This window comes from Chrysemys picta, chromosome 24 (assembly GCF_011386835.1).
Source record: "Chrysemys picta bellii isolate R12L10 chromosome 24, ASM1138683v2, whole genome shotgun sequence".
In the NCBI taxonomy this organism is placed as follows: Eukaryota; Metazoa; Chordata; order Testudines; family Emydidae; genus Chrysemys; species Chrysemys picta.
Genome location: NC_088814.1, coordinates 10,646,547 through 10,669,172, shown reverse-complemented (window position 1 = coordinate 10,669,172; position 22,626 = coordinate 10,646,547). Strand labels below are relative to the sequence as shown.

Genomic DNA, 22,626 nt, shown 5'->3' with positions numbered 1-22,626 from the left:
CACACAGGGGAACTGCAACAGACCTACACGCCTCTCCCACTGTTGGAGGCCCAGCTTCTAGATTCGGACCCGTTGAGTCTTTCTCGGCTCGGCTCCCTGGCCTGAATCCAGCTGATAAACTGTATCTGCTGGCCTTTGTGGTAATTTCTATGCGCTGCGAGTTGGTGGTCTGTGGGGACATCAAGCCTGGATGTCTCTTTCTAAAAGACACTCTGTAGCTCAGCTAGAAATTACAGATGCAGGAATCCCTGGCTTTGGTTCTCTGGCTCAAGGACTTCTATGATCCTTCTTCTTCTCTTTTCTTTGTCTAGCAGCTCTGCCTTCACTGTCATGTGGTTTCCCAGCAAACTCTTCTCCTCTCTGAACTCTGGTTCTCAGATCAGATTGAAGCCCAGCTTGGGCTGACACGCTGTGTGCCAGCAGTGATGGGATTTTATTATCTGACTCATAGAAAGAATGACGCCGGAGGCTCATTTCTTTCTGATGCCCATGGACACAGCTCTATGTACAGGTCTCTTGGCACCCTGTAACCCAGCCACACTCCAGCACAGCAGTTTCCGTAGCGGGAGGCCCAGCTGAGCCTGTCATTTCAGGAGTTAATTCCGAGCCAGGGCTCGGACGCAGAGTGGGAAGGGTCTGCCAGCCAGGAGCTAATTAAACACAGAGGAACCTACCGATGATGCTCAGCACTCTAAAGGCAGTGGCTGCTCGGAGAGGAGAGACCCTGGGAAGGGAAATTTGGGGGAGGGGAGGGGCTCCGATTCAATCCCGCATGGATTGTGCCCGCTGCTTGGGAGGCGTGTTGCAGGGAGGGATGCCTGCCAAACTGGTGTCAATCTGGAGCACGGCACCGAAGTGCCCCCCTCCTAGAGAGGGTGGGTTTTGTATTCAAATCCTGCTCTCATGCCATCTGGCTCTGTGCCCTCTTCGAGCATCCAGGGTTTGCCATGAGATATGGGGGGTGAAAAGCTGCCAAACCCATGTGGTGGCATTTGAATCGGGCCTTTGATGTGAAGGTTTATGATGTCCTTTAAACCTCACGCTGGGGGGGGGGGGCGGGGGGATAAACACCTCAACACAACAGCTGGAAGAGCTCTGTGACTGCAGTCTGCTGCATGGATCTCTCTGAAGCAGAGCTCCCTTCCCCCCTCCCCCCGCATGAAAATACCCGCACGCTTGGTGAACACAAGAAACAGCCTGTGAAATTCATGAGCCTTCAGGGACACGCCTGCGTGTTCACAATCTCTTCTGTTAAAAACTTTCCTGCTACTCTAGGCCATGCAGAGATGCAGCTTCGCAGATCCTGGCACGGCTCCAGCCTTGTGAAGACGTCACCAGCCTATCTGTGCGTCTCAGCTACTTAGCCAGCCTGCAGTGAGCACAGGGTGTTTACCCTCAAGGTAGTTCCCCATGGGGAACTGAGGCGAAGGGCTTGTCTACACTTATAGCGCGGCACCAGTGCAGCTGCGCTGCTGTTGAGGTTAGTGTAGACGCTACCTACACCCACAGGACAGCTTCTCTCGTTGACATAGGTACTGCACCTCCCCAGGGGGCTGGGGCACATGACTTACGAGGAGAGGCTGAGAGAACTGGGCTTGTTTAGTTTGCAGAAGAGAAGAGTGAGGGGGGATTCGATAGCAGCCTTCAACTACCTGAAGGGGGGTTCCAAAGAGGAAGGAGCTCGGCTGTTCTCAGTGGTGGCAGATGACAGAACAAAAGAGTAATGGTCTCAAGTTGCAGTGGGGGAGGTCTAGGTTGGATATTAGGAAACTTTATTTCACTAGGAGGATGGTGAAGCACTGGAATGGGTTACCTAGGGAGGTGGTGGAATCTCCATCCTTAGAGGTTTTTAAGGCCTGGCTTGACAAAGTCCTGGCTGGGATGATTTAGCTGGGGATTGGTCCTGCTTTGAGCAGGGGGTTGGACTAGATGACCTCCTGAGGTCCCTTCCAACCCTGAGATTCTCTGAGTCTATGATTCTAAGAGGTGGTAGCCATGTTGACAGGTGAAACTCTCCCATCAACACCGTGCTGTCTACACCGGGGGTTAGGTCGGTGTAACTACAGCGCTCGGGTGTGGATTTTTCATACCCATGAACAACGTAGTTATCCTGACAGAAGTTTGTAGTGGAGACCAGGGCTTAGACAACCCAATGGAAGTGTAACGCCTAAACACGGCCATGGGGCTGGGCCTAAAGGACTCGCCCATGGTCACACTGGGAGGCCATGGTAGAGCAGGGTTGCCGAAGCCCGGTCCCCGTAATCCTACGCTGGCATCCTAACCACTGGGCTGTTGTGCCTCTCCGGAATAGAGCAAGTAAAGAGGGGAAACTCTTTCAGCCGGCTCACCTGCTTGTAACCGATGTCACTGGGGGTGGGGTTGTCAGCGCTTGCTCACCCGGAACTGGGCATCCAGGGGTTAAGGCCAAAGGGGTATATTTTCAGAAGCAATGAGCACCTCCCGCTCCTGGGGAGGTCAGTGGAAGAGGTGGGCGCTCAGCACAGCTAGCAGCAAGGGCCAGGCCACTGATTTGAGGGCCACGGGACGGACTGGAGGCACCTGAAAGCTTTGCCCTAAGCGGTTTGCCAGGAGTCATGCGGCAGAGTTGGGAATAGAATCCAGGCGTTCGGGTACCCAGCCCCCAGCTCTAACTAGCAGAGACACTGCTTAGGTTTGGATGGGAGAAGGGGATGATGGAGGGCTAGAGCCAAGATGGGGTACCCAGGTTAAGCCTGCCAGTGAGAAGTCAGACCAGTGGACTCCCGGTAACCATATTTACAGCACCCTAGTAAGTCAATTCCCATTCAGCAAGGACTTTTCTAAGGAATAGAGGCCGCAGCTACCGCTGAACAGTTACTGGCTTGTGCTTATTCAAGTTCTAGCTCTTGTGGCTTGGGATCGTGCCTTAAGTGCTTGCGGTGGCTTCCCCCATCCCTTCTAGATTGAAATCCTAGAGCAAACCCTACCCAGCTTGACTCTGCAGCTTAGGGACCTACGAGCCAGCCCATGATGTGAGGCGAACGCAAATCTCTCTTCCCAGGGCGTGGGTTTGCAGTTGCCGCGATTGATTGCCCCTGGCATTGGCTCGATTTCTTACGCTCGTGCTTGGAAATCTTTTGCATTTTGACCCAGTCGAGCCAGCAATACCACCAGGTCGTGTAGGGTTTATTTTATCGGGTCACACTTCAAGCAGCCACAACAGCCAGATGCGATCAGAGGGGGAAGGGAGAGGAGCTAGCTGGCAAACTCCGATGAACCATTTGGAAGCTGGAGACAGAGTTGAATGCCCAGCATTAGTAACTCAGAACCCCCAGCTAAGATTTGGCCTCAGGGGTATATTGTCCCCTTGTACTGCAAAAATGTTTTCTGTGCCAGCTCAGGCAGAGGTGAGCTGCCCAGATGATGAACACAGTTAAAATCAATGCTTAGATCAATCCGTCTTGGGGAGATCTGCTCAGGGTTAAAAAAGCCACAGCATGGACTGGCATCTCAATGCCAGACTGTCTCCCAGCCCTCCTTCCTGGGATCAGGGTGCAGAAAGAGAACCGTGGTGGAAGCTAACGCTGTCAGGTTGGAGGGTTGGGGACTATCCCTTGATGAGTGGCCGATCCTTGGCTTAACTCCCCTCCTTGCCCAGCTACTCTGTCGACAGAACCCCATATCCCGTGTTCTTGGGGCAGAGGTTTCTGTAGAAGCCAGGGATGTGGCTAGTACCTCCCCTCCCCACTTCCATTCTCCTGAGTCACTTTCAACCAGGTTTCATTCCTAGCCTCTCTCGTGAGCGAATAGGAGAGCGTGGGCCAATGTCAGTATCCCAGACAGGCCCATCTGCATTGTCCCGTTCAGCCTGTGTCGGCTCCATGATTCGCAATCTCAGGAAAGAAACCAAGGGACCAATGTACCTGGACTCTGAATATGACTCTCTTCCCCCAGAGGTGCCAGGCACACACACCTACATTAATAAATAAATACCATCACCCCTTCTTCCAACACCAGTGTCCTGCTCTGCTGCCAGTGTCACTCTTCTGCCAATCACTGGTAGATGTCTTACTTTGTCGGTTGGCTTCCCTTTGAAGGAAAAATTAGCAATGTGGAGTGTGGGGTATATTCTAAGTGTAATGTGTTTTATTTACACAGAGACATCAGTCCTAGAACAGAGATGGTCACAAACAGCATGCAGGGTAATATCCTCTTCCTGAAATCTCAGCCCAACACCAGCGTCCAGATGCCAGGGAGCAACACTGCCTCAAGATTTGATTCTAATTAGAAACCAAGGCAGAAAGCAAACTCTCTTGCCTTGTGTAACCAAAACTAACAACAACACAGCATGTCTTCACAAGACTAAACATTTGCTCGCACACTGAGAAAAAGGAACTGAGAAGACTATATGTAACAGCACCACAATAACAATGTCCAGGTCTGCGCTGAGACCCATTGGCAAGTCTGTGGCGGAAGCTTGCACTGATGCTCTCCGTGTTCTGTGGGAACCTGGGTATGTTTCAAGGGACAATCCTGTCTTGACAGAGGTTTGGATAGAGTGACCTAATTCAGAAGGTGCTGTCCATATCTGAAGCTCTATGAAGTCATGCCTTCAGCCGCCAGAGTTACCACCCTTGATGGCATCAGACTTGCTTTCTTAATTAAAAGATAATTCAACTTCCACGTAGAAGAGCGTCCAGGTATAAAGGTTTCATAAACCAGCCTGCACTTGTGGAAACACGCCTGTCAACAGCTCCATCCCTGCCAAGGGAGATAAGAACATAAGAATGGCCGTACCGGGTCAGACCAAAGGTCCATCTAGCCCAGTATCCTGTCTACCGACAGTGGCCAATGCCCCAGAGGGAGTGAACCTAACAGGTAATGATCAAGTGATCTCTCTCCTGCCGTCCATCACCACCCTCTGACAGACAGAGGCTAGGGACACTATTCCTTACCCGTCCTGGCTCATAGCCATTAATGGACTTAACCTCCATGAATTTATCCAGTTCTCTTTTAAACCCTGTTATAGTCCTAGCCTTCACCACTAACCTAGCTACCACTCTAACCTAGCTAACTCAGCACAAGAGGAGGACGGGCAGGGAAAGCCAGGGTGGGGAAGACATGCCATGCCATGCTCTGAGCCCATATCTCATGGAAATCATTGCGCTTGACGGGCACATGGATGGCACTTGCTAAGGAGCCTGGTGACCGCTCTGATACTGCTGCTGAGCAAATGGATTTCCAAGACCCAGGCCATGGGGCCGGCCTGGGCGAGCGCATGTTCCCCAGCCCTCCCTCAGCAGCATTAGTGAAGTGCCTTCGGTCCAATAGAGGAACTAACCCCGAGCTGCTTTAAGGGCCAGATTCTCTGCTTCCCTCCATGTATTTGATCTCAGTGCCACCCTCTCGGCTTCAGTAGCGTTACAAAGAGGACGGCTGGTCCAGTGGATAGGGGACTGGCCCAGAACTTGGGAGACCAGGGCGACAGTGACCTTAGGCAAGTCATTTAGCTCAGGTGTGGAGCCCGAGTTGCAGGTTCAAAGTGCGAGCCCCAATGACCCCAGGCTGCAGAACCAGGATGGGAGGCTAGCTTCTGCAGGCCGTGTAAACAAAAGCTCCATGTGTCTGCCTGTAACAGCACTGCCTTGCCTGAGACGGGAGTTGTGGGGATAAATACATTCAACATTGCGGGGCGCCCAGAGGCTAGGGTGACAGAGGCCAGATAAGTAGTTAAGAGGGACAGACTGCACTGAGCGTAAAATCAAATCGCTTCCTTGTTTCCTCCAACACGCCCGCTGGGATGGTTTCCTTTGTGACGGATTTCAAAGGATACTTTCTCCCCATGTTTTTTTCCCACCTGGCAGCGACCCTAATTACATGGCCATCACTATGCAGAGCTGGCCGCGATATGAGTCCCTGAGGCCCAAACATGAAGCTTTCCAGGCTTCAGAAGCGGGATCCTCTCCTGACTCGTTCGGGCCTCCCATCGGTGGAGCACCGCTGACTTTGGCAGAGTCACACGGGGGTAAAGGGGAGCAGAGTCAGGCCGTGATTTTTCAACCGTGTTTATTTTAGGCTATCATCCCTTCCTGCTTTATTGCTTTATAGCTGGAGGACCAGTGCTGAGACAGGCAGTTTGAGCGCATAGATAGCTCCATATCATGCCAAGCCGCTGCATTGTCGGGGAGATTAATTCTTACCTCCCAAATCTTTTCATGTTAGAAAAATTGTTGCTGTCAATATCAAATAAACAATTCCCAAGAAGAGTTATCCACTCACTTAAGGGGGAAAAATACAGGTCTAAAAGCTCCAGAAGTTTAAATCCATCAGTGCTGTATAGTTCAACATCCCATCCAGGAGCAGTCTGTCTAGCTAAGGTATTTGTATAGCCCCGTTGTCCTATTACCTGAGCACCTTGCAGTCTGCAGCCAACTTGTCCTTTATTGCGTTATCCACACAGCCACCCTGTGGAGTATGGAAGTGCTAGTACCTCCAGTTCACAGATGGGAAACTGAGGCACAGAGAGGCTAAGGGCAAGTCTACACAGCACCTGCACGCGAGCCTCCCTGCCTGGGTCCATAGACATGTGTTGTGCTCTAAAAAGAGCTGTCTAGCTGTTGCGGCCAGGAACCTGAGGGTGGCGGTGGGCTTGAGACCCCCAAGGCACAAAATCAAAGCACCATCTCCACAGCTTTTTTTTGGCACACTAGTGCAAGGCTGTGGCGTCGGGCTGGGAGTCTGGCTCCCAAAGGCAGTGTAAACAGGGCCTAAGTGACTTGGCCCAGGTCACACGGGAGGTCAGCGGTAGAGCAGGGAATTGAACACGTATCTGCCCCAGTCATTGGTTTCAGCCTTCCATCTCTAGCCCTGGCCGAAGCAGAGGAAATGGACATTTGCTGTTTGTCACCTAAGCTTTGAACCAAGGGAATAGCGGTCCTTCAAATGGCACTGCTGTGGTCCTTCAAATGGGCAGTGTGGGAAAAAACCACAGGCCAGAGTCACCATTACATTCTGCCTGCCTTGCACTAGTCCAAATGGCTCCGAACAGCCACGCTGCGTCCCCAGAATCAGCCAGTGTGGAGCCCGCGCTCTTTAAAGACAACCCTGTCCAAGCGTCATCTGAACCCCTCGGGCCCCACTGCCTGCGATGCTTTCCTGAGAACTGCAGGTCCCCTCTTTCAGGCGAGATGGAAAGCCGAGGTGTTGACTTTGAGGGTTCATGAAATATCCCATGGTGTTTAATGCTGGAGCAGGGATGTTCACCCTGGTGTTCCAGCCAGATCCCAACTCAGATATTTACATGTCACCTCCCTAAATTGCCCCTTGTAGTTCTAAACCAAGGGAACATTCTTCTCTGCAGAGCAGATTCTGGTGACAGGGACATCCCAGTAAACCCAAAGGAATGGGGCTGATGTCATCGACAGAGTTATAGTCAGATTGTGTTATCCGTTAGTAACTCCATTAATGTCACTGGAACTAATTTAATTACACACTGGTGTGAATGAGGTCAGAATCTGGTGCTTCTCACCCTAAAATGTTTAGTGTTGCTAGGGAGACAAGGTGGTGAGGGAATATCTTTTATTGGACCAGCTTCTGTCTGTGAAAGAGATAAGCTTTCGAAGTGCCAGAGAGCTCGTCTTCAGCTCTGTGTCAACTCGGAAGCTTGTCTCTTTCACATACAGAGGTTGGGCCAATAAAAGCTATTACATCAGCCACCTTGTCTCGCTAATATCCTGGGACTAACCCAGCTAAATAACACTGCAAACCATAGTGTTTCTAGCGGCTGTTAAACAGGCAGCATGTTCCAGCCCAGGCAGGCGGTGTTGCCTAGCGAACTGGACAGGGTTGTTCTCTTGGCTCTTCCACTGGCTGACCTTGGGCAAGTCACATCCCCGCTCTGTGCCTCAGTTTCCCCATCTGTAGAAAAAAGGGAGGATGACGATACTGACCTCCTTTGTAAAGCGAGTTGAGATCTACTGATGAAAAGTGCTAGCTAAGAACTAGATATTAATTATTATTATTAATAATAATAATGTGTATGGTTTAGGTTTGTAAATTGTTTGGGGATGCTGTGAGCAGACAGATGCTCTGTGAATGTCAGCTCTATGGGGCCAGACCCTCTGCTGAAGTAGCTCATCGAAGCTTCGCTGATGCCAATGGAACACCACTCATTTAAACCACCTAGGGAATCCAGCCTGAAATAGCCCTGAAAATAACATACCCCATTATGGGCTCTGGAACCCTCCCCCTTCACACCCACGCCCCCTCCACGTGCAACAGTTCCAGCGCCATTCCTCGCACCACAGCCGTGCAAGACGGCAGCAGAGACGTGAGCTGCACTGTTGGGGCAGGACTTCCCCACTGGAAGGGATGGGCGGGGTGAGGGTATCGCCAACAGTCCAGCACCTTCTCCATGCTGCTCGGTGGAGCTGAACCAGTGGGAAGGGAGCACGTGGGCTGCCCCCGTAGAGCGGTGCGGTTCCCTGGAGGACTGGCTGCATCAATCAGCCTGCTCTCGGGAGGTGGCTCCTTTAAGTGCAATGGAGACAGGCTAGCATTTGAACCCCTCCCCAGCTGTGCTAAGAGCTGTGATAACTTGCAGCACCTCTGCAGGGGTCTCTCTCTGCTGCGGATCCCACCCCAGAGGGTCTGGCTGAGTGGCCTCCGCATTGCCCAACGGGGGAGTTTGGCTCTCTGGTTTTTGCAGAGTGAAAATCTGAGCAAAGTTCCATCCTGGCTGATGCCTGATCAGCCACTGAGCTCATCTACCAGCACTTCAGTGCGCAGAGTGGCAGAGGAGGATGAGCCAGGCTGTGGGACGACTGGCAACATGAAAGAGATGAGTGAGATGAAAGAGAAAAAGCCCGCCAGGAATGGGATGGCAGGAGGCAGAGAGAAAGCAGAAGACAGAGACAGCCTCGGTAGGGCTTGGAATAGCAGCGAATGCATCTGCCACCGTCACTTCAAGGTAAAGCAAACAATTGCGGAAGGAAACGGACGTCCATGCACCCTCCACATGAATTCTACTGGCTGCCATCAGCCAGTTTCCTAGCTCAGAAGGCATGCTCCCCGTTGGGGTTCTTTATTCGTTAGCTCATCTGTCAGACAGCTAACGTGCGTGGCGTGAACATGGCTGCGTCTCCAGTTACAGGGGTTCTTGAACAGGGCACATCAGATCTAGTTTGGAAACTCAGCGTTCTGGTTCTATTCTGTCCAGGTTCTTATCCCCGCCCTCCGCACCGTACTATCTGAACAGCTGCCAGTCGTGCCCTAAACGACCCAGCGAACATCTTTCCCGTGCGGTTCATTCTCTCTCTCTCATCCTTGCCCCGGTGCAATGTCTGGAGGAGCAGGGGTTTGGCACAGCACCCCTGTGGCTACTGGGCATGTAGGGCAGGTCAGAGCTGGTTCTCGCTGCTCACCCTCTGTGTCCCAGCTCGGAAAGGAGGAAGAGAATCAGATAGATGACGGAGAAAGGGCTGATCCATGAGGTTTTGATCCAGCACCTCGATGCTAAGGTGACAGGCACCAAAGAAATGTCATCAATAGCTGGATCGGTGTGCACAGGGTAGATACATCCAGCGTCTGATCCTTCCCAGCCTTGCACCTTGTGTTGTCATGTACACATGGACAGAGTAGAGTTAAATATTCCCAGTCTGATTTGGCAGTGCTGGGAGGTCTGGGAGCCTGAAAGCCAAAATTTCCAACCTCCCATTGAAGTGGGGATGGGAAGGTGAGGGAGCAAGTCACAGAAGCTTGAAGCACAAGGGCTGGTGCCTTGCAGTGGCTAGAGAAGAGCCACAACGTAGCATGCAGTACCAAGTCAAATGCCTTCCAGATGTCTAAGTATATTCCATCGGCCCCATTAGCTTTCTCAATCAAACTTGTAATCGCATCGAAAAAGATATCCAGTTAGTTTGACAGAATCTATTTTTCATAAACCCATATTGAATGGCAGTAATTATATTACCCTCCATTCATTCTTTATTAATAGAGTCCTGTTTCAGCCGCTCCATTATCTTGCCCAGGATCAATATCATACTGACAGGCCTTTAATTACCCTGGTCATCTGTTTATCCTTTTAAAATATTGGTCCAACATTCTCTCAGTCTTCTGGAACTTCCTTGGTGTTCCAAAACATAGTGAAAATCAGCATTAACATTCCAGCCACCTCCTCAGCCAGCATTTTTTAAAACTCTTGGATACAAGTTATCCTGACCTGCTGATTTTAAAATGTCTGACTTTGGTAGCTGCTGTTTAACAGCCTCCTGAGATGATAATGGAATGGAAAGAGCATTCTCATAGGATATGATGACATCATCTGTTTTTTCACCAAATACAGAACTGAAATATTTATTGAACGCTTCTGCTTTTTCTACATTATTAATGAAGATTCTACCATTTCCATCTAGTAACGGACCAATACCATTGTTCATATCCTTTTTTCTCCTAATATACTTTAAAAAGCTCCCTCTTATTGTCCTTAACTCTGCTCCCTATAGATTTGTCCTTGTGCCTCTTTGCATCCCTTATCAATTTTCTACATTTCCCAGCTTCTGACTTATATTCTTTACTATCAATTTCTCTTTTCTCCAATAAATATATATAGTGTGTGTGTGTGTGTGTGTGTTGTTTTTATTGCTGCCTTCACTTCCCCTCAAAACCAGGTCATTTTTTTAACCAATAAGGCCTTCTGCACAAGGTTTTTGCACATTATAAAGATGATCAAGTCATGATCACTTGTACCTAAGTTACCATCCTTTTTTTCGTTCTGTGATCAGATTCTCTTTATCTGTGTTGAGTGTGACATTTTTTGAGTTAGCAAATTGTAATCTGTAATATTTAGAAATTCCAAGGATGTTTTAGCACTGGCAGCATGAGACCTCCAGCATATGTCACTCAGATTGAAGTCTCCCAGGATCATGCAGATTTTTCCCCTTCACGTTATAGATACGTGCATAAGGAGTAGGTCATCCTGTTCCCTATTGTGATTTGATGGTGTGTAGCAGACACCAACTAATACCCCATCTTGTGCTTTCTCTGTTAGGACATTGATCCGTAAGCATTCAAGATCATTTTCTTCTGAGTTATCAGAGACGCGGAAACAGGTAATGCCATTTGTGACATACAGTGCCACCCCCTTCCCCTTTTGCTCACTCAATCCTTCCTAAGGAGGTTATAACCATTGATTTTAACATTCCAGCTGTGGGAGTCATGCCACCAGGTTTGAGCAAAACCAGCTGGATTGACTTTATGCTCATCAAAGAGCAATTCCATTCCTCTTGTTTGTTACCCAGGCTCCTAGCAGGGAGTTAATCCAGACTCATCTCTGATTATAGCAGAGCACAGAAATGATCTTTTGTAACAAAGGCCGGCACCACAAAGTAAAAAATTCAAATTGTTTCCACAGGACCCCACCTGTGTTACATAACAGGTGCTCCAATGATCTACTTCTATGAGTTGTTTAGGGGCAGACCTACTCTCTGCTACCCCAGTGTGACCGCAGGGGCTTGTATAGATCGACTCTGAATTGACGTTGGTGTAACAGAGAGACGAATCAACCTTCAGGGAAGCATTTCCTCCGCAGGAACCTGAATCTGATAGTTCAGCAAGCTGACAAGGCAGCTCTTGATCTGTTGCTGAAGGGCTAACCAGGAGGGAGGGCCCACGGGCATTGTCACTTGATCTGAAGGGCCAGCCTGACAGGGATGTCATGGGGCGGTGTCAGAAAGCTCAGGCGGAAAGAAGAAGGTGACAGTAGGGAGAGGAAATCAGCAGAGCTCCGGCTTCGTTTCAGGGCTGGCCCAGTTGGATCGGGAGGGCAATCGGTCACAGGGCCACTGGGAGAAGCAGATGTTCTGTAGCTTTCGGGGGGCGGGGAATGGATGTGTCTAGGGAGGAGAAGGTACATTTTGGTGCTGCATTTCAACGGGAAAGTTCTTGTCCCTCTGAATCCAGGAGTGGCTCCGTGCTCAGGCCTCTGTGCTGCTGAGAATGCCAAGGTGCCAAACGGTGCCAACTCTGCGACGGGCCCTCAGGCCTGAGTCTGATCTCATTCACACTGGTTGGCTTCCACCAGCACCTGTGGCATCACTCCGGATTTACACTGGGGGGAGGGAGGATGGAAATGGGTCAGAGTTTCAAAGGGATTTATGCACCTAGAGCTACAGATTGGCGCCAAGGGATTTTAAGTGCCTAAGTGGATGAGACACTTAACTCCCAGTGACCCCAAGTGCACCTGATGCAGGGGTCTCACCCCCTATTCCAGTCCAGGAGCTGTGGTGGGATTACAGAGCTGTCCAGTGCTTCTCCTCACCCACCTTCCTGCTTCAAACCTCTTCGCTCAGGCTGTCTGTGACAGTGGGTGAGTGGGGGTTTCTATATGTGTGTGTGAATGTACATCTTTGTGTGTCCACATGGGTGTGTGCATAGGTTCCCAGTGTCTGTGTGCACACCCGTGTGGAGCTATGTGTGTGGGATGACGATAAGTGCATGTGTGCACATGGGATTGGGCATGGGATCACTATATCTGCACACATCACAATGCAGCATCAGTCTCTCTCTGTGGGTGTGCATATAGGTTTACGATGTGTGTGCGTGCGCACGTTTGCACAGGATCATTGTGTGTGTGTGTACACGTGGGCTTGTTTGCAGGATCATGGCATGTATGTGTGTGTGTGCACATGGAATCACTTTGGGTGTGCACGGGTGCACACAGGATCACTGTGTGTGCGCACACAAGTGGGTTCGTTGAGGGGATCACAGTGTCTGGATCTGTATGTGTACATTTCACCCACAACTACCCTCCCTCCTTCCCTCTAGAGCCCCAATTGCTTGTGTCCCGTGGCACCCCGGTGATGTCACCCTGCTCTGCATTTACAGCAGGCTCGGAGTTTGGAGCTGAGGTTGGGGCAGGGCCACCGAAGCTCCAGCCCTGGGTCCCACATCATTTCACACCACGTGCCTTTGCCAAGTAGGGTCGCCAGCCCTCCCGGATTGTCCTGGAGTCTCCAGGAATTAAAGCTCAATCTTTAATTAAAGATTATGTCATAGGATGGAGCCTCTAGGAATACGTCCAACCGAAATTGGCAACCCTATTGCCAACTGTCCTGTGCCCGCTCTCCAGCCTTGGTATTCCCCCCAGTTAACCCTCCCTCTCCCCGCAGAATCCGCGTCCCTCCGGCAACCTTGGCAGGGATCTTGCGCAAGAGACCCGGACATTTGCCATTTCCCGTTGCCCTGGCTTTTCATTCCTCGGCAACCTGGGGAGCTAAGAGTTAACCAGAGTGAGTGAGTGTGTGTGTGTGTGTGTGTGTGTGTGTGTGTGTGTGTGTGTGTGTGTGTATAGGGAAAGCTCCGCCTCTGCCCTGTCCCCTTTGTCTCTCATTCCTTCTTGACTGGTGGAGGTGGGGGTGGAGGGAGGGGAAGGGCCCCGTGGGAATTCACTGCCGGTGAACCTTACACTAATGTGACATTCTCTTTGGCTCCCTGCAAATGCCAGGGAATGCGCTGTAGCATTGCAGGGAGCTGCGGGGATGAGTCAAGGCCCCAGCCAGCAACCTCTGGGGCGCCTATTACATAAAGGCGGGGGCGGGCGGCACAGTCAGGGATCGCAGTCGAGCCCACAGTTGATTAGCTGCGTCTTTGTGTTTACACGCAGCAGCTGCTAGGGCGTCTGACGGCCATTCTGGAGCCTGGCGCTTCATTCATCCTCCCCCTCCACAATCCCGCGCCTCGCGGGTTAGATGCCACCTGTGCTCCTCTCCCTTCACCCAGCAGAGCGATCACCTGGCCTGTGGGCTCAGATGTCACCTCCCCCTCCGGCAGATTACTGGCTGGGTTGTTGTTGCTGCGTGGTTTTGGATGGAAATATCAGGCACAGTGAGATGGATCCGGGTCTGCCTCAGACACAGTGCGAAAGTCCCCCTCGCGGCCGAACGTCCGCCAAACGGGATGGGATGCGCATTGCCATTCAGAGACTGGAACGGCCCCTTCCGTGGAAGGTGGATGTGGGCCAGGCAGCTAAATCTCTGCTGATCAGTGGGGTGCTCCGGGATCGAGATGGGAGACGTGTGCTCTAAGCCTCCAGGCCGCCACTTGGGATCCCACCAGGGACTGAAAGTCATCCCCCCTGTTCGGAGTCCCCCGAGCAACCGTCTCCATCCAGACTGGCCTCCGCTTCCTCCGCTCCACCAGTCAGCTGGTTCTAAGCGGCGTTCTCAGGAGACAGCCCTGACGCTCCTCTCCAGGGCTGCACCTCTACACCTTCGTCGGTGAGGTCAGAATCAGGCCTGACTCTGGACTGCAGAGGAGAAGGCTCTTGGGTCATCAGTGGAACGATTTAAGGCCATCTCCACCAGCTCTTTGCCCCTATGGGTACATTGGTCTGTTATACGGGCAAAGTGCTGCTGGTGCAATGTACACCGTATCGCTTATTCCAGTCCCCCTGTACAAAATAAGCGATACCAGTGTAGCTGCAGCGTCCCTAGTGGCATTTGCTGGCACAGCTACGCCGGTACACGGCTGCACCCCCCTGACCGACATGGCCACACCAGCAGAACTCGGCAGCATGGCCACGGCCTAAGGGAGACCCCGAAGAGGGGGCCCATGGCAGGATGAGCAGAGGGAGAGGGGCTCACCGTGGCTTTAAGCACAAGGAGTCAGCAACCTCCCCAGGGTCCTTGCTTCCTGAAGCTTAGGGCAAACCCTAGATATTTGTCTGTGCACCTTAAACCCAGCTCCTCCGGTGTAAATCTGGAGTCACTCGCCACTTCCCAAACGTTTGAAAGCTGAGCTCCCTTTTCTGGAAAGTGACTCGACCCCCGCCCGTCGGAACTCTGCCATGTTCTGCTAACGGCCTCCCCCCTCTTAACGTAGCCATCTTCTGTATCCCCCTCTGGGCCAGCCAGTCCTCTACATCCCACCAGGCGAGCACGCGCCACATGTCAGGAAATGCTGACATAACCGGAGCGACTCCAGATCGGAATGTGAGCCAGAATTTGCAAAGTGCTTCGCGATGGGCGTTGCTATAGAAACAGAAGGCACAAGTATTAGCAGTTCGCATTCTCCCTGGGGCAGATTTACAAAGGTCTGTGCGGCCTCTGGTTAGAGCACTGGGATGCGAGTCTGGAGACCAGGGCTCCATTCCCAGCTCTGCCACAAAGTGACCTTGGGCAAGCCGCGGCCTTGCTCCGTGCCTCAGTTTCCCCATTTTACAAGGATAACTGACCTCTTTTGTAAAGTGCTTTGAGATCTACAGACAGTAAGAGCTAGGTGTTATTATTTAGGCACCTAGTGGGATTCACAAAAGCACCTAAGCAGGTTAGGTGCCCAGCTCCCACTGAAAGCCAATGTGTATTAGGTGCCTAATTCTCTCGGGATTTTTTGCAAATTCCCCTAGGCACCTAAATCCCTTTGTAAACCTAGCCCTAAGGTAACAGCCCAGTCAGGGGGCCTAGCACTGAGCGAGAATTGCAAAGGGGCCGAACAGTTTGTGGGCAGGAGTCTGAAAATACACTGAAGATCTCCAGCCCCACTTGTATTCTGGACTCTGCCTTCCCTGTCACGTTCTTACTGCACAGATGGGGCTCTGGTTTTAAGTGACAGGTGTTCCTGAGAGCTACTGGAATAGAGTTGCCCACTGCGCCAATTACAGCAGCATTGTCCAGCCCAGGGAGATGATCCTGTCTGAAGAGGTTTCCTTCAGGGACTCGGTGATTTTATGTGTTCTGAAGTGTTTTTAAATTGCGGTCAAACAGCTCCATAGAATTGCTAGCTGCTTCCTGAGAACAATGCAGACTTGCAGCCCAGTCCTCCCCTCTGCTCGTCTCTAGTGTAACCGACACACGGCCATCATGGACTACAAGATTGTCACTACGGGGCACCCCTTAGCTATTTGGAGCTTCACGGTTGTTTTGTGTACTGCATGCTGGGTAATAACAGGAGAAGGAGCCATGCTTGTAAAACTACAGTGGCCCTTTACTAAGCGTACTCTTTACAGAGGTGCTGCAACTGCAGCCAGCAGTCCAGCCATGTGCACACAGACTGACTTCCTGGTGCCTCCTCCAAACTATTCCCTCCAGCAACCCATGCTCTCCACATTCGCACAGGGTGCTACAAAGGTGGCAATGGGAACAAAACTCAGACCCTCCTGCTCCAAAAGCGTAAGCCCCACCCACTTGGGCCAACAGGGAATCTCTCTCAAGTGTAGAGGGTCTATGACACACACTTGACCAGTTTTGTTTTCATTGTTTTTTAAGGCCAGCAGGGAGGGCGTTGGGCTCTTCCCCTCCTGCCAAACACAGACTCTCTGTTGGGATGGACTGGCCATGAGCCCCCACCCACCCAAAAGAGTGGGTCTTGGACTTAATACATCATTGAGATGGATCGGGCAGTTTCCACTTCTTGAAATGATTGTCTCAGGCTCTCTGCAGACTCAGGCCCTGCCTCAGTTATACTCAGAGCAGTTTCCTCCCTTCTCTAAGCAATTGTCTCAGGCTCTCGGCAGACACAGGCAGGCGCTGCTGCATCACTGACACTCAGGCCATGTTTCCAAGCACGTCTTCCCAACCAGGCAGGCTAGCAACTTTCTTTTTCTCAAAAGTGAACACTCCCTGGCCAGCCGTCATGCACACATGCACTTTCACCCTGGCAGCATCCGGCCCAGTGGGTACTTGCAAACGAAGCATTTGACCATGACAGCCTGCAGCCCCTCATTAACCTACATCACTGCTGCAGCCACTCTCCTTTATGACAAGGATACAGGACAAAGCTAATGTGAAGCATTTGTGACTATCAGGCTCCAGACATGCCAGGGAGAGAACAGGGGGGCTGAATCCCAAAGAATAAGCAATTGAGTCAACCAGTTGTATACAGTGTTACTGGGTATAAATATGAATATCAAGTGAGGTCTTTTATGAAAGCGTACAGTGTTCTCCACTTGATGGTCATGAGGCGATGTACATCCGGGTTAGGGCTGTGAACGTGAACATGTATAATATTTGTTGAACATTGTGGTGCAACTCCAGCCCCACCTCACACAACAGGGGCTGAAGCAATCGGGCAGGGAGGGGCACCTCCCAAGCTAGTTATGGACATGAAACCAACTTCAAGCACCAGCCAGCCTGGGGGACACGACGGTGGGCCACTGAAGTAAATGGAAAGGCCTTGAAATGGAAAAGAAAACCCCAGTTTTGGAACACTGAGAAAGGAGGAGTTTCCCCCACGCTGAATCACCATGAGTCATCATGCTAGGAGGAAGAGGAAAGACAGAGAGAGAAAAACCTTTAAAAATCAGGCTTCGGTTTGAGGTTTTTTCCTCTGGAAACTGAGGGCCTGCATCTAAGCAAAGGGCTGTCCATGAAACCCTGGGCCCATTCTAGAACAGAGGGAACCTGGTCAGAGGCAATAGATGACTTGTATTGGAAAAGGGAATTTAGCTCATAGAGCCTGAGATTGTTTGTTTTCTGTGTCACTTGGCAGGGTTTGCTTTTCCTTCCTATTTCCTCTTTGAATCTTTGGTTTGTCTAGTATCTTCCCCCCAAGTAGGTCTCTGGGGTGCAGACTGTGTGGAGCGAGTGGGCCAAAGTGAACTGATAGTTGGGCCCAGGTTTCACTCCTTCAGGGATGAGGAACCAGGGGGAGAAAATTGGAGTGTCTGGTCGCTAAGAACTTGGGGAGATGGATTTGAGGTGACTTGGGACCAGAGGGGCTAGTGGGGCCACCCTGCGAGAAGTAACTGAAGGGAGTTGGACGCCTACAAGGCAGGCGGTGACAAGAACCCCTGACTGGTCTGAGGGATCCCCAAAACATCACAGCATTCTCCATGCTGAAACGCGGAACTGGCAATGTGAGTTCCGCTGCTTAAGTCCACTGGTGCAGTATCTCATGAGGCGAGAGCTGGGTTCTGCACGACCCGGGACCTGCCTTATTTACACAGTATCTTGCATTTCATCCCGGAAATGCCACCAACTCTGCGCTATGCCCAGAGCACGGGTACAAGCTGCTGGAGGAGAGAAACTCCCCGTAAGAAAAGGACCATCTGTCTCCATGGCCAGCTGAAGTTCTCAGGCCACCAGGATAGATATTGAGGTCTAGCCTTTAAAGATCTTGTGTGAAATCCGGCTCGATCAACCACGGGAAAACTCCCACTGACTTCACTGGGGCCAGGATTTCACCCCCTAGCCTCTATCTTTGTACGTGTGTTTTCCTCAGATGAAGTGAGTGGCTTTACTGCTCATGCATGTGAATGTTGAGCAGCACTTGCTAGAGACGCTACCGTGTGGGTCCGGGATGTACAATTTTCCTGTATCCAGCTCTGCAGTGCACAGCTTCCCCTGCTATTCCACCTCCCCCCTTCTCTGGAGCCTCTGTCCTCGCTAGTCCAATCCTGGGACCTTCCCCGCCTCCCTGACAGTTTTGCTGAGGAATGTCTGTCCCAGCCCACGGCAGCGGCCCCTGATATTTCAACCGTGCCCTGTCTCCCTTGACCTAAAAAAATGGCTCTACTGATGCACCTCCATCCTTGCCTGTCAGAGCCTGAGCCGACAGCCTGTCTGGGGCAGGGCTCTGAGCCCCGCTAAAGCGTGTGGCCATTTTTTAGCATTATTAAACAAAGCCTGAGGGAAAGGGGATTCAAACCCAACTCCAAAGAGGCATCTCGCCAACCCCAGACCGCCGCCGTCTTTAACACCCCTGCCCTGGCGCTGTGACGCTTTAGTTTCCAATCACGGAGCTGCTGTGGAATTCATCGTTTCAAGGTGGAACGAGATAAACACAGGGTGTCTGCTTGGCCAAGCGTGTCGCATTCTCTGCAAGCTCAAAGCGCCCTTCACCTTTCAGGGGGACGGGGTCCGGGCAGGGGTGCCGTGCGCTGGCCGAGGCTGCGGGGAGGCGATTGTCATGCGTGCCATGCAGCATCTGGGAGATATATCTCTGAGTGAAATATCGATTCGAAGGAGTGTCTCTCTATGGAAGGTTGTATTTTCAAGTTCATTTGTTCTGCCATATTTCACATGCAGACTGAGTGAGTGGCCCAGTTCATCCGAGCAAACCGTGCACATTAGCCATTTCATCCCTTTTATTATTTGCTGTTGTCAGGCTCTGTCGCTTTGCTTGCATTTGTGCACGCAATGGTGAGAAAATGGGTATCAAAGCTAGCTGGGGAGGGGACCAGCGGCAACCACAAAGATGTCCAAACTCTGACGAGACGCTCGGCCCAGTTTCCAGATCAAAGGTTTGGAGGAGTTTGCTGAATATTATGAATTCTACCCTGGAGGGAGAGTAAAACACGAGCTAGTGGATAGCGTACCAGATGGCGCATCAGCGAGCATGTGATCCTGCCTCCACGCCTGGCTTGCTGTGTGACCATTAAGCAAAGCACTTAGCCCATCTCTACCTCAGTTTCTTCAGCAGCAAAACCAGGGTAATGATACTTTTCCTAAGTGCTCTGAAGTAGAGCTGGCTGGGACATTTCTGACTCAGTAAATTTCACGAAAATATGCTGTTTGGGCCCTGCCAAAATGTTTCCCATTTGTGACAAGGTTTGAGCAAGATGCTTTCTAGCCTAGGGGTTAGGGTGCTGGCCTGGGATGCAGAAAGCCATATTCAAGTCCCTGCTCTGCCGGATCCAGAGTGATATGGGGTGAACAATTATTCTGTATCAGGCAGAGCAGGGTCTGAAATCGGGGTCTTGCACACCCCAGGCTGGACACATATACACACCTTCTGGCCGTGAAATGCTCAGGGTGTGTCTCCACTTCAAACGGTACAGTAACAGCACTGCACTGCTGTAGCACTTCAGTGTTAGTGTAGACACTACCTACGCCAACAAGAGAGATTTTTTCCCCTTGGTGTAGGTAATCCACCTCCCCAAGAGACAGTAGCTAGATCGATGGAAGAATTCGTCTTCCATCGACCTTGCGCTGTCTACACCTGGGGTTAGGTCTATGGCGGCCACCTTTCTAATTGCTGGATCTCTGAGGCCCCGCCCACTGCCCCGCCCCTTCTCTCGAGGCCCCACCCCTTTCTCTCCAAGGCCCCACCCCCTTCATTCGCTCCTGTCCCCCTGTCTCTCACTGACTGGATCGTCTCCAGGAGCCTGCATGCAGGTAGATGGCGGCCCCAGCTGAGCAGGGGCTGACACGGTGCCTTCCTCTCTGCCCCACGGTAACTGGACTTTTGGTTTGGGTTCCATTTAGGGTTGCCAGGCTCCCTTTTAGACTGGACTTTCTGGTAAAAAGCAGGGACTTGGCAACCCTAGATGGCACCTGGACATAGAAGCCAAAAACCAGAGTCTCCGGGTAAATCCCAAATGCGTGGCTACCCTAGTTAAGTTGGTACAGCTACGTCTCTCGGGGGGGGGTGTGGATTTTTCACACCAAACGATGTAAATTCCTAGTGTAGAGCAGGCCTAAGACTTTGATCCAAAAATGACCATTTTTGACACAATTCTGTTTCTGAGAAAAACATTTGAAGGGTTTGGTCCAATGCGGAACAAAAACAAATTTAGAAACCTTGAAAGTTACTTGAAACCAAAACTGTCATCCTCCAGTCCGCTCTTCCCTGAGGCCTGCAGACAAGGGTCTGACCCAGCTTCTCCTGAAATTAACAGCGGTCTTCCCATTGACCTCTCTGGGAGGCTGGATCTGGTTCTAAGCGCCCATTTATTAATTATTATTATTATTTATTGTTATTTCAAGTCAGTGGAGAATTTGCTTCTGAATTTTAAGTGGCTTATTCTGAACTGTGAAACCCTTTGAAGCCTGCCCTGTTCACAAGCTGGTTGGGAGGGAGAAAATGCTGCCTCAGGGATGAGCAAAAATCAAATCATGAAGCCAAATTGGCCGAATTCTGAGACGGGCCAAAACCGTTCCCACTCGGATTGAACGGCAGCGTGCACTCACAAGGCACAGGTGCGCATCCCGACACAGGAGGTAAGGCAGGGGAGAGCCAGGCCTGCTAGGGGAGCTGGCAGAGAACTTGGGGTCAGCTTTTTAAAGGGAGTTAGGAGCCAAAAGACCCTTAAAAATCAGGCCTGTGGATTCCACACCCAGGTGAACTCATCAGTCTGCTTTCCGGCCGACCCTTTTAGTACAAAATCTGCCGGAGGCGACTACTCCAGAGCCCCATGTCGTGTTTCTCTTGCTCTTGGTAGGAAGCGAACCCAGGCTCAGAATGAAAGGCCTCTCCTTGCCTCCCCCTGGCAGCTGGCTTTCAATCTGTAATGTTAACACAGGGCTTTGCTGAAGTAGCAATGTCATATCCCTTCCCTGGAGGCTCGCCAGAGCTGCTCTCACACCGTTTTGTCATGACTCTCAGGCTCAAGTGCCTGCCCCTGTTGGTTCCCCGAGGCTCATTCCCATCTGCTCGGGCGACCCTCTGCCCCCCTCGAAGGCCCCTCGCCATTGCACCTATGTCAATCAGGCACCAAACAAAGCTGGTTTAGCAGGGCAGGCTGCGGAACACAAGCTGAATCCCTGGGACAGCTGGCAGAGAACAGAATTTCAATGGCAGAGCCGTGGCTAAATGGCTGCCGTGCCCTGGTGTTCGCAGCTGTGGATGGGAAGGCTGGAGACCTCAGCTGCGAACTGGTGCTTGAGAGCATGAATTTCCAGCTGGGCTCCTCTTTGGGCTGTTCCCAGCTCCGTGTCAGCTACTGAACGGGTCAGTCCGGCCGCGAGGTATTTCTCTGATGGTTATTTTTCAAGTCATGAGTGAGAGAAAGGGGAATGTACAGACGCACCTCATCTTGCCCCAAGCCCTCTGATCATCAGCCCAGTGGCTCGCTCAGAACCTGTCTTTCCAAAGGCTTGGGAGCTGGGCTAACTACCGCTGAGGACTCTGTTGCCAGGAGGTTCCCGCGGCACGGGATCCCTTGGGACACAGGTAACCTACTCCTCGCTCCTCTTCTGAGGGTGGTCTGAGTTGCTGAGGGGGAGACTTGGCTGGGTTTATGGTGAGATAACACTGGGGCCCAGAATCCTAAACCCCATTCTGTCTATCTCAGGTACCTATAGAGTTGCCGTCACTGTAGTATTTCTGAATGCCCCATGAGGTACGGAAGTGCTGATATCCCCATTTTCTAGACAGGGCAACTGAGGCCCAGAAAAACAAAGTGATTTACCCAAAGAGTCTGTAGCAAAACGGGGAACGGAAACCAGGTCTCCGATACTAGAAATACCAGCCCTAACCACTCGACATGCCTTCCCCTCTGCTTCTGTGTTCTTCTCTGCACTACATTTCCTGGAGAACCCATCAGCTGCTGTTGAATGCTCACTAAGCAGGTGAAGAAGGGGCTAATCACGAGACCTTCAGCCCCATCACGTGTGCCCATTACAGCTGCACGTTGCTCCCCCTGTAGGGCCACCACTCGGCTGTAAGCAGAGAATGCCAGCACTGGTGGCAGACCCGGTCGTCAGTGCGCTTTACTGTCTGGAGCTCGGCCACCATAAAAACACACACACACAGACTGTGTTTGGAATACAGCTGTGGTTGTTCGGGTCTCAGTGCCCTTCCCACAGCCCACAGCTTCTGGAATCAAAGCCATTCTCAACTTCTGCCTCAAGAACTTTGCCCTGTGGAGTTTTTTTCTGAGGGATGAAGATGTCTCCTTTTCAAGCGGGGCGTGCCTGGGATGCAGCACCCTGA

General features: G+C 51.5%; 1 protein-coding gene across 2 annotated transcripts in view; it reads right to left on the bottom strand.

The window, feature by feature from the left end:
- Positions 1 to 22,626, bottom strand: part of LOC101937114 (acid-sensing ion channel 2-like) — a 96,495-nt gene that overhangs the window by 14,591 nt on the left and 59,278 nt on the right. The gene's annotated exons all lie outside the window — the stretch shown is intronic.